The sequence below is a fragment of the Populus nigra genome, chromosome 5, assembly GCF_951802175.1.
Source record: "Populus nigra chromosome 5, ddPopNigr1.1, whole genome shotgun sequence".
Lineage (NCBI taxonomy): Eukaryota > Viridiplantae > Streptophyta > Magnoliopsida > Malpighiales > Salicaceae > Populus > Populus nigra.
The window spans coordinates 23,692,813-23,707,872 of record NC_084856.1 but is presented as its reverse complement, the minus strand read 5'-3'; the positions used below and the strand labels follow the sequence as shown (position 1 = coordinate 23,707,872).

General features: G+C 36.9%; 2 long non-coding RNA genes across 2 annotated transcripts; both read left to right on the top strand.

Moving 5' to 3' along the window:
• Positions 1 to 1,007: 1,007 nt before the first annotated feature.
• LOC133693499 (uncharacterized) lies at positions 1,008 to 2,897 on the top strand. The gene is made up of 3 exons (XR_009842133.1): positions 1,008 to 1,250; positions 2,168 to 2,248; positions 2,841 to 2,897. It is a non-coding gene; the product is annotated as an uncharacterized LOC133693499 (long non-coding RNA).
• Positions 2,898 to 8,370: 5,473 nt separating this feature from the next.
• Positions 8,371 to 10,147, top strand: LOC133693501 (uncharacterized). Its single transcript, XR_009842134.1, has 3 exons — positions 8,371 to 8,500; positions 9,418 to 9,498; positions 10,091 to 10,147. It is a non-coding gene; the product is annotated as an uncharacterized LOC133693501 (long non-coding RNA).
• Positions 10,148 to 15,060: the final 4,913 nt, after the last annotated feature.

Genomic DNA, 15,060 nt, shown 5'->3' with positions numbered 1-15,060 from the left:
TTTCTCCAGCTACGACTCCAGTTACACATGCTGATACACTGCCCGTTCCTACCAACATTCACTCTATGGTCACAAGGTCCAAAAATAATATTCATCGCCCTAGACAATCAAGTGATGACTTCATTCGCTATCCATTACCGAAAGCATTGACAGCGGCACTTGTTCTCACAGCAACAGAACCAACATCATACAGTCAAGCCTCCAAATCTGTGCATTGGCGAGAGGCCATGAATCAAGAATTCTCAGCATTACTTCACAATGGCACCTGGTCCTTGGTCTCACCTCCCACACATGCAAATATTGTTGGCTGCCGATGGATTTACAAAATAAAAAGAAAGGCGGATGGAGCTATTGAGCGTTACAAGGCTCGTCTAGTAGCTAAAGGATTTCACCAACGAGAGGGGGTTGATTTCTCTGAGACATTCAGCCCGGTCATCAAACATGCCACCATTCGGTTAGTAATTTCTATTGCAGTAACATATAAGTGGCCTATCAAACAGTTGGATGTGCAAAATGCTTTCTTGCATGGTGACTTGCATGAAAATGTGTTTATGCTTCAACCACAAGGCTATGTTCATCCTCAGTTTCCCAACCATGTGTGCAAACTGCACAAATCACTTTATGGTTTACGCCAAGCTCCCCGCTCTTGGTTCTCCAAACTTTCAACCAAGCTCCTGTCCCTGGGGTTCAGTGAAAGTAAGGCAGATACATCTCTCTTCGTGCTACAGAAATTTGATTCTGTGATCTACATTCTTATCTATGTTGATGATATATTAATTACTGGCTCCAGTGCATCTGTCATCAACAATATCATTCATTCTCTGCAAACCACCTTTGCTGTCAAAGACTTAGGTAGTCTTGCTTATTTTCTTGGTGTTGAAGCACTTTGGTGCACCGATGGCATGTACTTGACTCAACGCAAATATATTGCTGATTTGCTTAAAAGAAGCAAGATGGAGAATGCTAAACCCTGCACCAGTCCTGTGATGTTTTGAATAAATAAGTAGGAAAATACAATAAAGCCCTTGAAGGCTTAAGATGTAGGAATAATTAAATGAAGGGTATTGTAGTAATTGTATAAATACATAATATATATAAATAGAAAAAAAAAAAACAAGAGATCTGAAAATTTAGAGTAAAAAAAAAAACTGACGGGAGAGAGAAGGGAGAAAGAGGAAGAAGAAGAAGAAGAGAAAAGAGGGGAAAATAAGGGAAAAAGGAAAGGAGTTGGAGGAAATAAATAAAAAGGGGTAAGATTATGCTTTAATGTATATAATATGTTTTCTTTAGCTTTAATTTCGGTTTTGATAAATGTTAGGGTTATGAAATTTGTGTTTTGAGTTTAATTGATGAATTAAATTGAATGTTAGGGGTTGATTGTTGTGGTTAATTGATGATTTAGTTGATTATGGAAGATTGTGATAATTTTGAGTTATAGTTTTGTTTGAATGGTGAATGTTGAGTTAAAAATCAGTGGAGAACAGTAGGTTTCTGTGAAAATTCTGGGTTGGAGGTTGAAGATGACGAAAATTCAATTTGGTCCCTCAATTTTGGAAAATTACAGTTTAGTCCCCAAACTTTGGAAAATTTGCAGAATGGTCCCTGGAGCCTATTCCAAGATTCTGAACAGAATAACATATGAATTATGGACAGAATTACTGTATAGATAAGAGAATTTAACACTTTCAATTTGGTCCTCCAATTTGATAAAAATTACAATTTGATCCTAAAAATTTGGTAAAATTCCAGAATGGTCCCTGGAGTATAATGAGATGATCTGGACAGAAATGAGGATGAATTATGGACATAATTTCAGTATATTCATGGATTTATGATAAATTTTAGTTTGGTCCTCCAATTTGACAAAAGTTGCAATTTGACCCTTAAAAATATGATAAATTCCAGATTAGTCCCTAGCTGTACTATTATCTTTTTCAGATTGGTTTGATGAATAATTGAGGATTATTTAGTGAATTATTACCAATTTTATTAATTGCTTTATTATGGATTAGATTTCGGGAAAACCGTTAAATGTTAGGTTTTTAGGAAAGATAACTAGTTAGTTCAAAAACATTTAGGGTTATGGAATACACCCTTAGATAAGTGTATTAAATAGGTTATATATATTCTTTTGAGTCATTCTTAAATATGTCTCCTTTATATTCAGATAATCCTGATATTCTACCGGCGGGACGTCAGTAGGATTTTTCTTCGATATCAGCTTTGAGTTTTATTGCTTTCAAGTCAGGTGAGTGGATAATTTTCCATATGCATGAGAAATATTATAAATATTTGATTTGCTAATATGAATTGGATCATGCTTCTTGATAATATATATGTTAATTATTATCCTTGTTTTGATAAAGCATGATCAATTATTGAATCTGAATTCTTGATATGAACCAACATATATTTTGAATTGACTTCTGAATTGATAGCTCCTCATTTGATTGATGTCATGAGTTGAGTTTTGAGATATGAATATGTTTGTTAGATTATGATTATGAACCTATGGTATGTCAGTCAGAATACCCATGCTAACAGGGTAGTGTTAGTCTTTGTGCACATCGTATCTGAACCCTAGTTGGTCGGGGGAGTCACCAACCTGTGTGGACTGATCATCCCACAGTACGGAGCCTCATGCTCATTGCATTTTGATTTTCTGACGAGTTTTACCATATGATCTTCTTGTTATGGCCAATTTGAGAACACTTCCATAAGAACCTAAATCCATACTTGTATGTATATTTCTCATTGCTGTATTACCTCGTGTGTGTATATTGAACGTTATCTACTCACTGAGTTGTTGAACTCACCATCTCATTATTTATCCTTTTCAGGCTTATAGCTTGATAGCAGGTCATTTTGTTGGACCTTCAGAACCTGCTCTTTTGGTAGTAATTTGTACCTTTCCTTTATGTCTAGTTAGTGCTCCAAAACTCTGAACTTTTATACACTTTTGTATTAAGACAATTCAATTATATTATGAAGTTGATTTTGTTATTAATGCTGCGTTGAACTCTGATTGAGTTAGGATAAGTTGTGTGTAAGTTTGGGTTCGCATAGGTATGGAACCTTGGAGGGGAACCTTGCCTAGGTGCCGGTCATGGATCCGGGACTCGGGTCGTGACAAACGTGGTATCAGAGCTTTAGGTTAAAGAAACAATAATATAATTAAATTCGTAATAAGTGGAGCATTAGGATCCGTGTTGTTTTGTTTGTTGTCTTTGAAATTCTGAATTCTCATCAAGCATGTCTTCTTCCTTGTGATAGATATGCTTTCCTATAATTCTGTGATAATTATCATGCTATTGTTCTAGCATGACTTGAGTGCTCTCATTTTATTTTAGGAAATGCCGAGGAATAGACGAATAGCTGATACTGTTAGAGTAGAGGATGATCAGGATGATGTCCCTATTGTGCGGTTGAGAACTGCAAGGCAAAGAAGGAGGCGCGGTGCACCCGTGCCTCAACATGTTGAAGAGGTACCTCCACCAGTGGAGGAAGAGCCTCAGGAGATAGAAGAGGAAGATATGGTTGATGAAACAGGTGTGGGGGTAGCTGACCCTGAACCTGTTACAGAGCTTCAGCAACTTAGTCAGGTTGTGCGGACCTGGATAGAGTTTTCTATGGAGAGAGATAGAAGGAGGGATAGAGATGTACCCTCGACATCCCACACTGTTCAGGGAGTTAATGTGCCGTTGAATGACTTCATGAAGTTGGCACCTCCTATTTTTACTGGGATGGACAGTTCAGAGGATCCTCAGAGGTTCCTAGATGATATTTGGCGACGGTGTGAAGCTTTGGGATGTACAGACCACCGAGCTGTGAGTTTGGCATCGTTCAGGTTGGAAGGAGATGTGGCAATCTCTTGGTTTGAGTCTAGAAAAAGAGCAAGACCAGTAGAGGCTCAGTGGACATGGAAGGAGTTTAGCTCCATGTTCTTAGACAGGTTTCTCCCTCAGAGCGTCAGGGATGCTCGACTTTATGAGTTTGAGAGGCTATCTCAGGGGAGCATGACAGTGGATGAGTATGATCTGAAGTTTACTCAGCTGTCTAGGTATGCAGAGCATCTTCTACCCACTGAGGAGTGGAGGGTGAAGAGGTTTATTAGAGGACTCAAATCCTCTATGTATTTGGTGATGGTGTCACAGGTGTTTCCATCATACTCCTCAGCTGTTGACAGCGCCAGATTGATAGAGGCGCGAGAATTAGAGGACATGATTGCAGGCCAGTCTAAGAGGCCTAGAGAAGAGGGTCAGTCTTTTAGGCAACAGGGATTAAGTGCAGGTCCGTCTAGGGGACGAAGTGGCCGTCAGGGCTCATGGGTTCAGAGGAGGTTTAGACAGAGACCGTCAGTTAGTGGCTCAGGCGGTCAGAGTGGCAGTAGTGGTACTCAGAGTTTAGTTCAGACTGCACCTCGTAGTTCATTTGTTTCACCTAGTGATAGTTCTTCATGTCAGCATTGTGGAGGAAGTCATACTAGTGCAGAGTGCTACAGAAGGACTGGGGCTTGTTTTAGTTGTGGCCAGATAGGTCATAAGATCAGAGAGTGCCCGAGGAGACAGTTGTCAGCTTCGGGGTTATCTGCTTCAGTCCAGCATTCTATTCAGGCACCATCGACGAGCCAGTCTGTGGCTCATGGGGGTAGAGGTTTTGGTGGCCGTGGTCAGAGAGGTCGGGGTGCAGGTGATAGAGGTCAGATACAGCAGGGTCAGGGGCATGCAAGAGTTTTTGCCTTGACTCAGCAGGATGCTCAGGCATCCAACACAGTTGTTTCAGGTATTCTTCATGTTTGCTCTTTTGAAGCAAAAGTTTTGTTTGATACGGGTGCAACCCATTCATTTGTGTCTCCATATTTTGCCATGAGGTTAGATAAACAACCAACCTTGTTAAAATCCCCGATTTCAGTCTCCACTCCCTTAGATGAATTAATATTAGTGAAGTATGTGTATCTGGATTGTGAAATAGAGATTGGAGATAAGATCTTTATGGGAGACTTAAATGTCTTAGATATGGTTGATTTTGATGTGATTTTGGGAATGGATTGGTTGGCAAAGCATAGGGCTTCAGTAAATTGTTGGGGTAAGAAAATAATATTTGATCTAGATGAAGAAGTTGGGTTGGTATTTCAAGGAGATAAGATTGGGTCTCCATCAATTATGTTGTCAGCTATCTCGAGGAAAATGGCTAGAAAAGGGATACAGTGCTACCTAGCATATATAGTGGATGTAGAGAAAGAAGTTCCCCAATTAGACCAAGTCCCTATAGTTAGGGAGTTTATTGATGTCTTTCCCGATGACTTACCTGGATTGCCTCCGTATAGGGAAATTGAGTTTTGTATTGATTTGGTTCCGGGTACTGAACCAATATCAATGGCACCATATAGGATGGCACCAGCAGAATTGAGGGAGCTAAAGGAGCAACTGCAGGATTTGTTGGATAAAAAGTTTATCCGACCAAGTGTGTCCCCTTGGGGAGCCCCAGTGTTGTTTGTGAAGAAGAAAGATGGGTCATTGAGGTTGTGTATAGATTATAGGCAACTGAATCGGGTGACAGTTCGAAATAGATACCCACTCCCTCGCATAGATGATTTGTTTGACCAATTGCAGGGAGCTCAATTCTTTTCTAAGATCGATCTTCGATCTGGGTATCATCAGTTGAGGATAAGAGATGAGGACATTTCAAAAACAGCTTTCAGAACTCGGTATGGTCATTATGAGTTCTTAGTGATGTCTTTTGGGTTGACGAATGCACCAGCAGCTTTTATGGATTTGATGAATAGAGTGTTTGGCCAGTTTATTGATCGATTTGTGATAGTTTTTATTGATGATATTTTGGTGTATTCGAGGTCTAGGGAGGAGCATGAGCAGCACTTGAGAATGGTGCTTCAAACTTTGCGAGATCATCAGTTGTATGGCAAGTTCTCAAAGAGTGAGTTTTGGTTGGAGAGTGTAGCATTTCTTGGGCATGTAGTGTCAAGGAATGGGATTGAGGTTGATCCTCAAAAGATTGAGGCAGTTAAGCAGTGGCTTAGGCCTACTTCGGCGACAGAGATAAGAAGTTTTTTAGGGTTGGCCGGCTATTATCGGAGGTTTGTGGAGAACTTTTCTCGGATTTCTGCACCATTGACTAAGTTAACGCAGAAAAATGTTAAGTTTCAGTGGTCTGAAGCTTGTGAGAAAAGTTTCTTAGAGTTGAAAGAGAGATTGACTACAGCGCCTATTCTGGCAGTACCATCAGGTTCTGGTGGTTACACAGTGTATTGTGATGCTTCGAGAGTGGGGTTAGGATGTGTTCTAATGCAGCATGGCAAGGTTATTGCCTATGCTTCACGGCAGCTGAAGAAGCATGAACAGAACTATCCTACACATGATTTAGAGATGGCGGCTGTAATTTTTGCCTTGAAGATTTGGAGGCACTACTTGTATGGTGAAACTTGTGAGATCTTCACAGATCACAAGAGTTTGAAATATATCTTTCAGCAGAGAGATCTAAACCTGAGGCAGAGGAGATGGATGGAACTGCTGAAGGATTATGATTGTACCATACATTACCACCCAGGTAAGGCAAATGTAGTTGCCGATGCTTTGAGTAGAAAATCATCAGGGAGCTTAGCTCATATTCATGAGGTACGAAGACCTCTGATTAGGGAGCTGCATGAGTTGGTGGATGAAGGAGTCAGATTTGATCTTAGTGAAGCTGGAGCAATGATTGCTCATTTTCAGGTTAAGTCAGATTTGTTTGATAAGATAAAAGCAGCTCAGAAGAAAGATGATTCACTACTCAGGATTAGAAATGAAGTTGAGCAGGGTAAAGCTGCAGGTTTTGTGATAGGTGATGATGATGTGCTGAGATATAGGGATAGACTTTGTGTACCTGATGTAGATGATCTGAGGAGAGAATTGATGGTAGAGGCACATCAGACAGTTTACACAATGCATCCAGGTTCCACCAAGATGTATAAAGACCTTAAGGTGTGTTATTGGTGGAATAGGATGAAGGCTGATGTAGCAGATTTTGTTTCTAGGTGTTTGACCTGTCAGAGGGTAAAGGGTGAACACCAGAAACCTCCTGGATTGTTGCAACCATTGTTGATTCCAGAATGGAAGTGGGAAAGGATCACAATGGACTTTGTGACAGGATTGCCTAGGAGTCAGGAGGGTTATGATTCAATATGGGTGATTGTTGACAGGTTGACAAAATCAGCCCATTTTCTGCCAGTTAAGATTACTTATGGATATGCAAAGTTGGCGGAATTGTTTATTAGTGAGATTGTACGGTTGCATGGAGTGCCAATCTCAATAGTGTCTGATAGAGGTCCACAGTTTACATCGCGATTTTGGGTGAAATTCCAAGAAGCTATGGGTACTAAAGTGCAGTTGAGTACAACTTTTCACCCTCAGACAGATGGTCAATCTGAGAGGACTATTCAGATCTTGGAGGATATGCTGAGGGCTTGTGTCATGGATTTTGGAGTTGGTTGGAGTAAGTTCCTACCATTAGTGGAATTTGCTTACAACAATAGTTATCAGGCTAGCATAGAGATGGCACCTTATGAGGCTTTGTATGGTCGGAAGTGTAGATCACCGGTTTGTTGGTTTGAGGTTGGTGAGAAAAGGCTAATGGGACCGGAGTTGATTCAGATTACCTCAGAGAAGATAGAGGTAATTAGAAAGAAGCTTCAAACAGCTCAGAGTAGACAGAAAAGTTACGCGGATAGAAGAAGGCGTGACTTAGAGTTTTCAGTGGGTGATTGTGTGTTCTTAAAAGTATCACCGACAAAAGGAGTATTCAGGTTTGGGAAGAAAGGCAAGTTGAGTCCTCGATTCATTGGACCGTATGAGATTCTGGAGAGAGTTGGGGCGGTTGCTTATAGGTTAGCATTACCACCAAACTTGTCTGCTATTCATCCGGTATTTCATGTTTCCATGCTAAGGAAGTATATGTCAGATCCATCGCATGTATTAGAGGTTTATCCCATTGAATTGAGGGATGATATGGTTTATGAGGTGCAACCAGAAGCTATAGTCGACCGACAAGTGAGGAAGCTTAGGTCGAAGGATATAGCTTCAGTGAAAGTGAAATGGAAAGGTCATTCACGTGAGGAAGCGACCTGGGAGCTCGAGGATAAGATGCGTGAGGAGTATCCTCATCTTTTCAATAATCTCGGTAAGTGTTCAATCTTTTCTATTAAGTTTCGAGGACGAAACTTTTATAAGGTGGGGAGATTGTGATGTTTTGAATAAATAAGTAGGAAAATACAATAAAGCCATTGAAGGCTTAAGATGTAGGAATAATTAAATGAAGGGTATTGTAGTAATTGTATAAATACATAATATATATAAATAGAAAAAAAAAAAACAAGAGATCTGAAAATTTAGAGTAAAAAAAAAAACTGACGGGAGAGAGAAGGGAGAAAGAGGAAGAAGAAGAAGAAGAGAAAAGAGGGGAAAATAAGGGAAAAAGGAAAGGAGTTGGAGGAAATAAATAAAAAGGGGTAAGATTATGCTTTAATGTATATAATATGTTTTCTTTAGCTTTAATTTCGGTTTTGATAAATGTTAGGGTTATGAAATTTGTGTTTTGAGTTTAATTGATGAATTAAATTGAATGTTAGGGGTTGATTGTTGTGGTTAATTGATGATTTAGTTGATTATGGAAGATTGTGATAATTTTGAGTTATAGTTTTGTTTGAATGGTGAATGTTGAGTTAAAAATCAGTGGAGAACAGTAGGTTTCTGTGAAAATTCTGGGTTGGAGGTTGAAGATGACGAAAATTCAATTTGGTCCCTCAATTTTGGAAAATTACAGTTTAGTCCCCAAACTTTGGAAAATTTGCAGAATGGTCCCTGGAGCCTATTCCAAGATTCTGAACAGAATAACATATGAATTATGGACAGAATTACTGTATAGATAAGAGAATTTAACACTTTCAATTTGGTCCTCCAATTTGATAAAAATTACAATTTGATCCTAAAAATTTGGTAAAATTCCAGAATGGTCCCTGGAGTATAATGAGATGATCTGGACAGAAATGAGGATGAATTATGGACATAATTTCAGTATATTCATGGATTTATGATAAATTTTAGTTTGGTCCTCCAATTTGACAAAAGTTGCAATTTGACCCTTAAAAATATGATAAATTCCAGATTAGTCCCTAGCTGTACTATTATCTTTTTCAGATTGGTTTGATGAATAATTGAGGATTATTTAGTGAATTATTACCAATTTTATTAATTGCTTTATTATGGATTAGATTTCGGGAAAACCGTTAAATGTTAGGTTTTTAGGAAAGATAACTAGTTAGTTCAAAAACATTTAGGGTTATGGAATACACCCTTAGATAAGTGTATTAAATAGGTTATATATATTCTTTTGAGTCATTCTTAAATATGTCTCCTTTATATTCAGATAATCCTGATATTCTACCGGCGGGACGTCAGTAGGATTTTTCTTCGATATCAGCTTTGAGTTTTATTGCTTTCAAGTCAGGTGAGTGGATAATTTTCCATATGCATGAGAAATATTATAAATATTTGATTTGCTAATATGAATTGGATCATGCTTCTTGATAATATATATGTTAATTATTATCCTTGTTTTGATAAAGCATGATCAATTATTGAATCTGAATTCTTGATATGAACCAACATATATTTTGAATTGACTTCTGAATTGATAGCTCCTCATTTGATTGATGTCATGAGTTGAGTTTTGAGATATGAATATGTTTGTTAGATTATGATTATGAACCTATGGTATGTCAGTCAGAATACCCATGCTAACAGGGTAGTGTTAGTCTTTGTGCACATCGTATCTGAACCCTAGTTGGTCGGGGGAGTCACCAACCTGTGTGGACTGATCATCCCACAGTACGGAGCCTCATGCTCATTGCATTTTGATTTTCTGACGAGTTTTACCATATGATCTTCTTGTTATGGCCAATTTGAGAACACTTCCATAAGAACCTAAATCCATACTTGTATGTATATTTCTCATTGCTGTATTACCTCGTGTGTGTATATTGAACGTTATCTACTCACTGAGTTGTTGAACTCACCATCTCATTATTTATCCTTTTCAGGCTTATAGCTTGATAGCAGGTCATTTTGTTGGACCTTCAGAACCTGCTCTTTTGGTAGTAATTTGTACCTTTCCTTTATGTCTAGTTAGTGCTCCAAAACTCTGAACTTTTATACACTTTTGTATTAAGACAATTCAATTATATTATGAAGTTGATTTTGTTATTAATGCTGCGTTGAACTCTGATTGAGTTAGGATAAGTTGTGTGTAAGTTTGGGTTCGCATAGGTATGGAACCTTGGAGGGGAACCTTGCCTATGTGCCGGTCATGGATCCGGGACTCGGGTCGTGACAAGTCCCATGGCATCCAACTGTCGACTTACTTCTACTGATGGTACTCCATTTGAAGACATCAACCTTTATCGCAGTATAGTAGGTAGCATGCAGTATTTGGCTTTTACGAGACCTGATTTAGCATTTGCTGTTCATAAAGTGAGCAAGTTTATGCACAATCCTCTGGACACTCATTGGCAGGCTGTCAAGCGTATCCTTCGCTACCTCAAGCACTCTATTTCAACAGGTTTGTTCATCACCAGCAATGTTAATTTCACCTTGCAGGCATTCTCTGATTCTGACTGGGCCGCCGACAGAGATGATCGCAGATCAGTTGGTGCTTACTGTATTTACATGGGTTCCAACTTAGTTTCTTGGAGTTGCAAACAACAACCCACAGTAGCACGCAGCAGCACAGAAGCTGAGTACAAAGCAATTGCCAATGCTGCTGCAGAACTCATCTGGTTCAAATCCATACTTCGTGAACTCGGTCTGCCCCCGCAGCATAGCCCAACCTTGTGGTGTGATAATATTGGTGCAACTTACCTCACGTCCAATCCCAAATTTCATGCAAGAACCAAACATATCGAGATTGATGTTCATTTCGTCCGTGACCAAGTTTACAACAAGGAACTTGTAGTTCAGTTTATCTCCAGCAAAGATCAGTTAGCCGACGCCCTTACCAAGCCTTTGCCACCAATTAAATTCAAAAAGGTTCAACACAATCTGAATGTCCGTGACCTACCCTCCAGATTGAGGGGGCGTGTAGAAGATCAAGTAATGGTTACTGAATTCAAGGGTGAAGATATTGATCCACCCGTGAATGCAGTGATAGAGACTGTAAAGGATCACACCAAACAATCCTATGAAGAACAGGAATCTGATACACCCGTGATTACAGCAGCAGCAACTTATCCTCCGTGAAAGCAGCAGCAGATAAATGATTTGAAGATATGATTCTATGCATTCAAAATCAAATGATTTGAAGATATGATTCTATGCATTCAAAATCAACAGCTGGTAAAATACGTTAGAAGCTGTTAATGTAATACTATATATATATCAGGATATGTACAGAACAAATAAGAAAGAAGAAGTGTAATTCTAATATACACGATCTGTTTGTATTTTCCTATATGCATATTTATAAAACATTGTGTTTTATAATCGTAGTTTTAAATTAAATTTTTATAAATCATATCTTTTCATTTATTTTACGAACAATCACATCTTATCACTTTTTTTTTTTGGATTTGAGGAAACTCTACCCCCCGGAAAGCGCACTTTGTGGGCCCAGGTGAGCAGGTAAAACCCTGGCTGTCCTAGGCTCCTACAAGAGATGCACGCCCTGACTCGAATTTTAGACCTGCTGTGCAGATCTCAAGCCCTTTGCCATCACGCAACTTTAATTTAGTCCTATAATTAATTATGAGTTTCCATAGGTTTCTCAATTACAATATCATATAGATTTCATTTCACGAGAACTTGAATGATATTGGAGATTTTGGATTTAAATTTGATAGTTTTATGCGTTAAACAATCCAAATTAAACATAGAGAAATACGAACATAAAAGAGGAGGAGACTAGGGCTTGATAAAACACTTTATTTTGAAGTTCTTGTTTTAACTTAAAAACAAAAAGATTATATATAGGCTAAACTAAAAATATTATTCCACCTTTAATGAATAAATATATTTTTTAATATCTTCCCTCAAACTCACGATGCGACAACTACAAGCATTGAGAGTTTGCCAACTAGAAAATCAAACCAAGAAATGGAATGCGACTTCGTAAAGAAATTTGCTATTTGCAAAGAAGAAGAAACAAAATGAAAAGTAATGGTGTCATGCTTGAGATGATGATGAGTAAGATGATAATCAATTCCAATGTGCTTAGTTCGTTCATGAAAAATCGAGTTGTGAGCAATCCAAATAGAATTTTTGTTGTCACAATACATTGAAGTAGGATGAGAAAGAGAGACTCTCATATATGTAAGTAATGAACGTAACCAAACAATCTCTTTGGTAGTAGATGTCGTAGCACGATATTCTGCTTCGATTGATGATTGAAAAATAATAGATTGTTTCTTACTCTTTCAAGAAATAAGAGAATCACTTAAAAAGATACAAAAACCAGTAACAGACTTACGATCTATAGGATCCTTGTCATGATCAACATTAGAGTATACATGCAACTCCTTGAAAGAGGTGGATGGAAGTAAAAACTCTGAAAGATTGTACCTCGAAGATATCATAAAATACAAAGAACAACTGCCCATACATAGATACCAATCATATAACTTTGAGAAGATATTTGTTCAGTTCTTGCAATATTTATTCAGTTTCTGCAATTTGATATTTTGTTTTTCACTTCCTTTGAGTTCTGGTTTTCTTTGTTTGTTGATTATAGCTACTGAAACGGGCATAACAAATAGGGCTATATTTTCTTTATTATCTCCTTTCTTGCTCTTTCTTTTTCTCTCTTATATTCTCTTATGTTCTTTTTTTTTTTAACTGTTCATGAGTCGAAATCAAAGTAAAATCTTCTCTTCTTATCCTGAGTTATGTTGTCTTTCTTTATTTTTATTTTTATTTTTATTTTTCTCTTTGGTTTTTTTAACAATCTCTTTTCATATATTTTCTTTTTCTTTTTTTGATTCTTAGTCGAAACTAAGCATGTCATAAAAGTAAGAATGTTTCATTCCTTTTTCTTCTTTATTTATGTGTGTGTTTTTTTTTATTATTTCCTTTTTTAGGTCATTATTTTTGTTCAATTTTGTGTTCTTAATTGAAATCAGTAGTTGTGTTGAGTATTAGTTGTTATTGAAATATTTTTTGCAATATTTTATGGAATTTTATTTATTATCTTGTATTTATTTCATTTAGAATAATTTTTTTGTAAATTTAGGATCACAAATATTACCACTTATAAATAATTATGTTAAATTTTAGTTGTTATTGAAATATTTTCTTCATTATTTTATTGAATTTTAGTTATTTTTTTTCCAATTTTGTTGTTCAATTTTAATTAAATGTGTAGGATTAATTTTAATTATTATTTTGATTTTTTTTTATTTTTAGATTAAATCCATGTAAATTTAGAATTAAATATATTACCACTTAGATGATGTGAATTTTGTGCGAAATTGATTTATTCTAATTTGTTGGAAGAAATTGAATAAAATCAATTGGTTTGTGGCATATATGTTGTTTATTTACATGTTAAATTTTTTTTAGGTGGCCTCCTGTATAGAAGAGGTGCTACCGATTTTTTAAAAAATAATAGAAATTGTTTAATTTTTTTCATTAATTTGTGTAAATGCCTTAAAGAAAGTCTATTGCGCATTGTGTGCACAAGATCATGGTTAGTTCTTTTAGCAATGATGTTGACGACCACAATTCATTAGGTACTGACCAAGAACAGGCTCTTGAGGCATATGCATCGACATATGATGCAGGTTCGTCAAGTGCAATGCCACAACATCGAGTGAGGGTCCCATCACAACGAAATCTATTTACCCGCAAGAATGAGGCTTAATGGAAGGAAGACCTTTCAATGTAAGTTCGAATCACTTTCATAACGACATGCTTAATATTTTTTTAAAAAAATAATTTTATTTAATGAATGTAATTTTAGGTTTACAAACATTAAGGCTATCAGAACAATAACATCGGTCTTTAAATTATCGATGAAAATTTTATTATTTCAATTGAGCCAGGTTTTCAGACATTCTAAATGGAAGCCACAAGTCATTGCATGATTTTCATGGCTTAATGTTAGTATTAATTTAAATATTTTTTATTATGTTAATATGGTCTCCTTATTGAAATTACTGAAATTTACCTTTTATAAATTTTTACTCCAAAGAAAAATTTGAATGAGAGAAAACAAATGATAATGTTGTGAGGAGGGTTTTAGAGAATCACATTGTAACTAAGTAAGATCAAAATCAAGATAATTTTTTTTTCAAATACCAAAATTTTATTTTTCATTTACTAACAGATAATTTATTATGCAAGAGAAAGCAAGCTTCCAACCTAAAATGACGTGGCAGTTTGGAAGGATTTCAGATTGCCATATATTTTGGCGGTTGCATGAGCGGAGTACATTCAACACGTGATGTTTATGCGATTCACGCGACGGTCACAGTCTAGTGTTTCGACCATTGGAGGCTTGCAATCGATCCCGAGCATTCAAACTCTAAAGTTTGAGGCGATGTTATACCAACGAGTACAGGATCGGATGACCCATCTCAATGAAAAATATGAACGCCTCACTACAGAATATGATGAACTCCACCGAGTGGTAATGATGATGATATCACACATGAGTGGTCCATGTGCTTGTCCTTGTTGGCCCTACGGTCCCGGCGACGACTAGCCTCCTCTTTCTCCTCCTTCAGCACTGTCTCTGTTTTAGATTTATTGTATTTGAATGTATAAATATTTAAATTTATAATAAATATTTAATTTTTATATTATTTTAATTTCCTTTTAAATATTTTATTCTTATTATTTTACTACTTTCATTCAATATATTTTTAAAAAATATTTTAAAATATTATGGACAGGGTTGCCGCCGGACCACGTTCGTCGGTATATTCCAAAGAGTTGAAAAACAATCATAGCAAACATCACTGCTACCGTTAACTCTCCGATGGAATTACAGATGGTATTCTGTCAATGATATGTTATATTT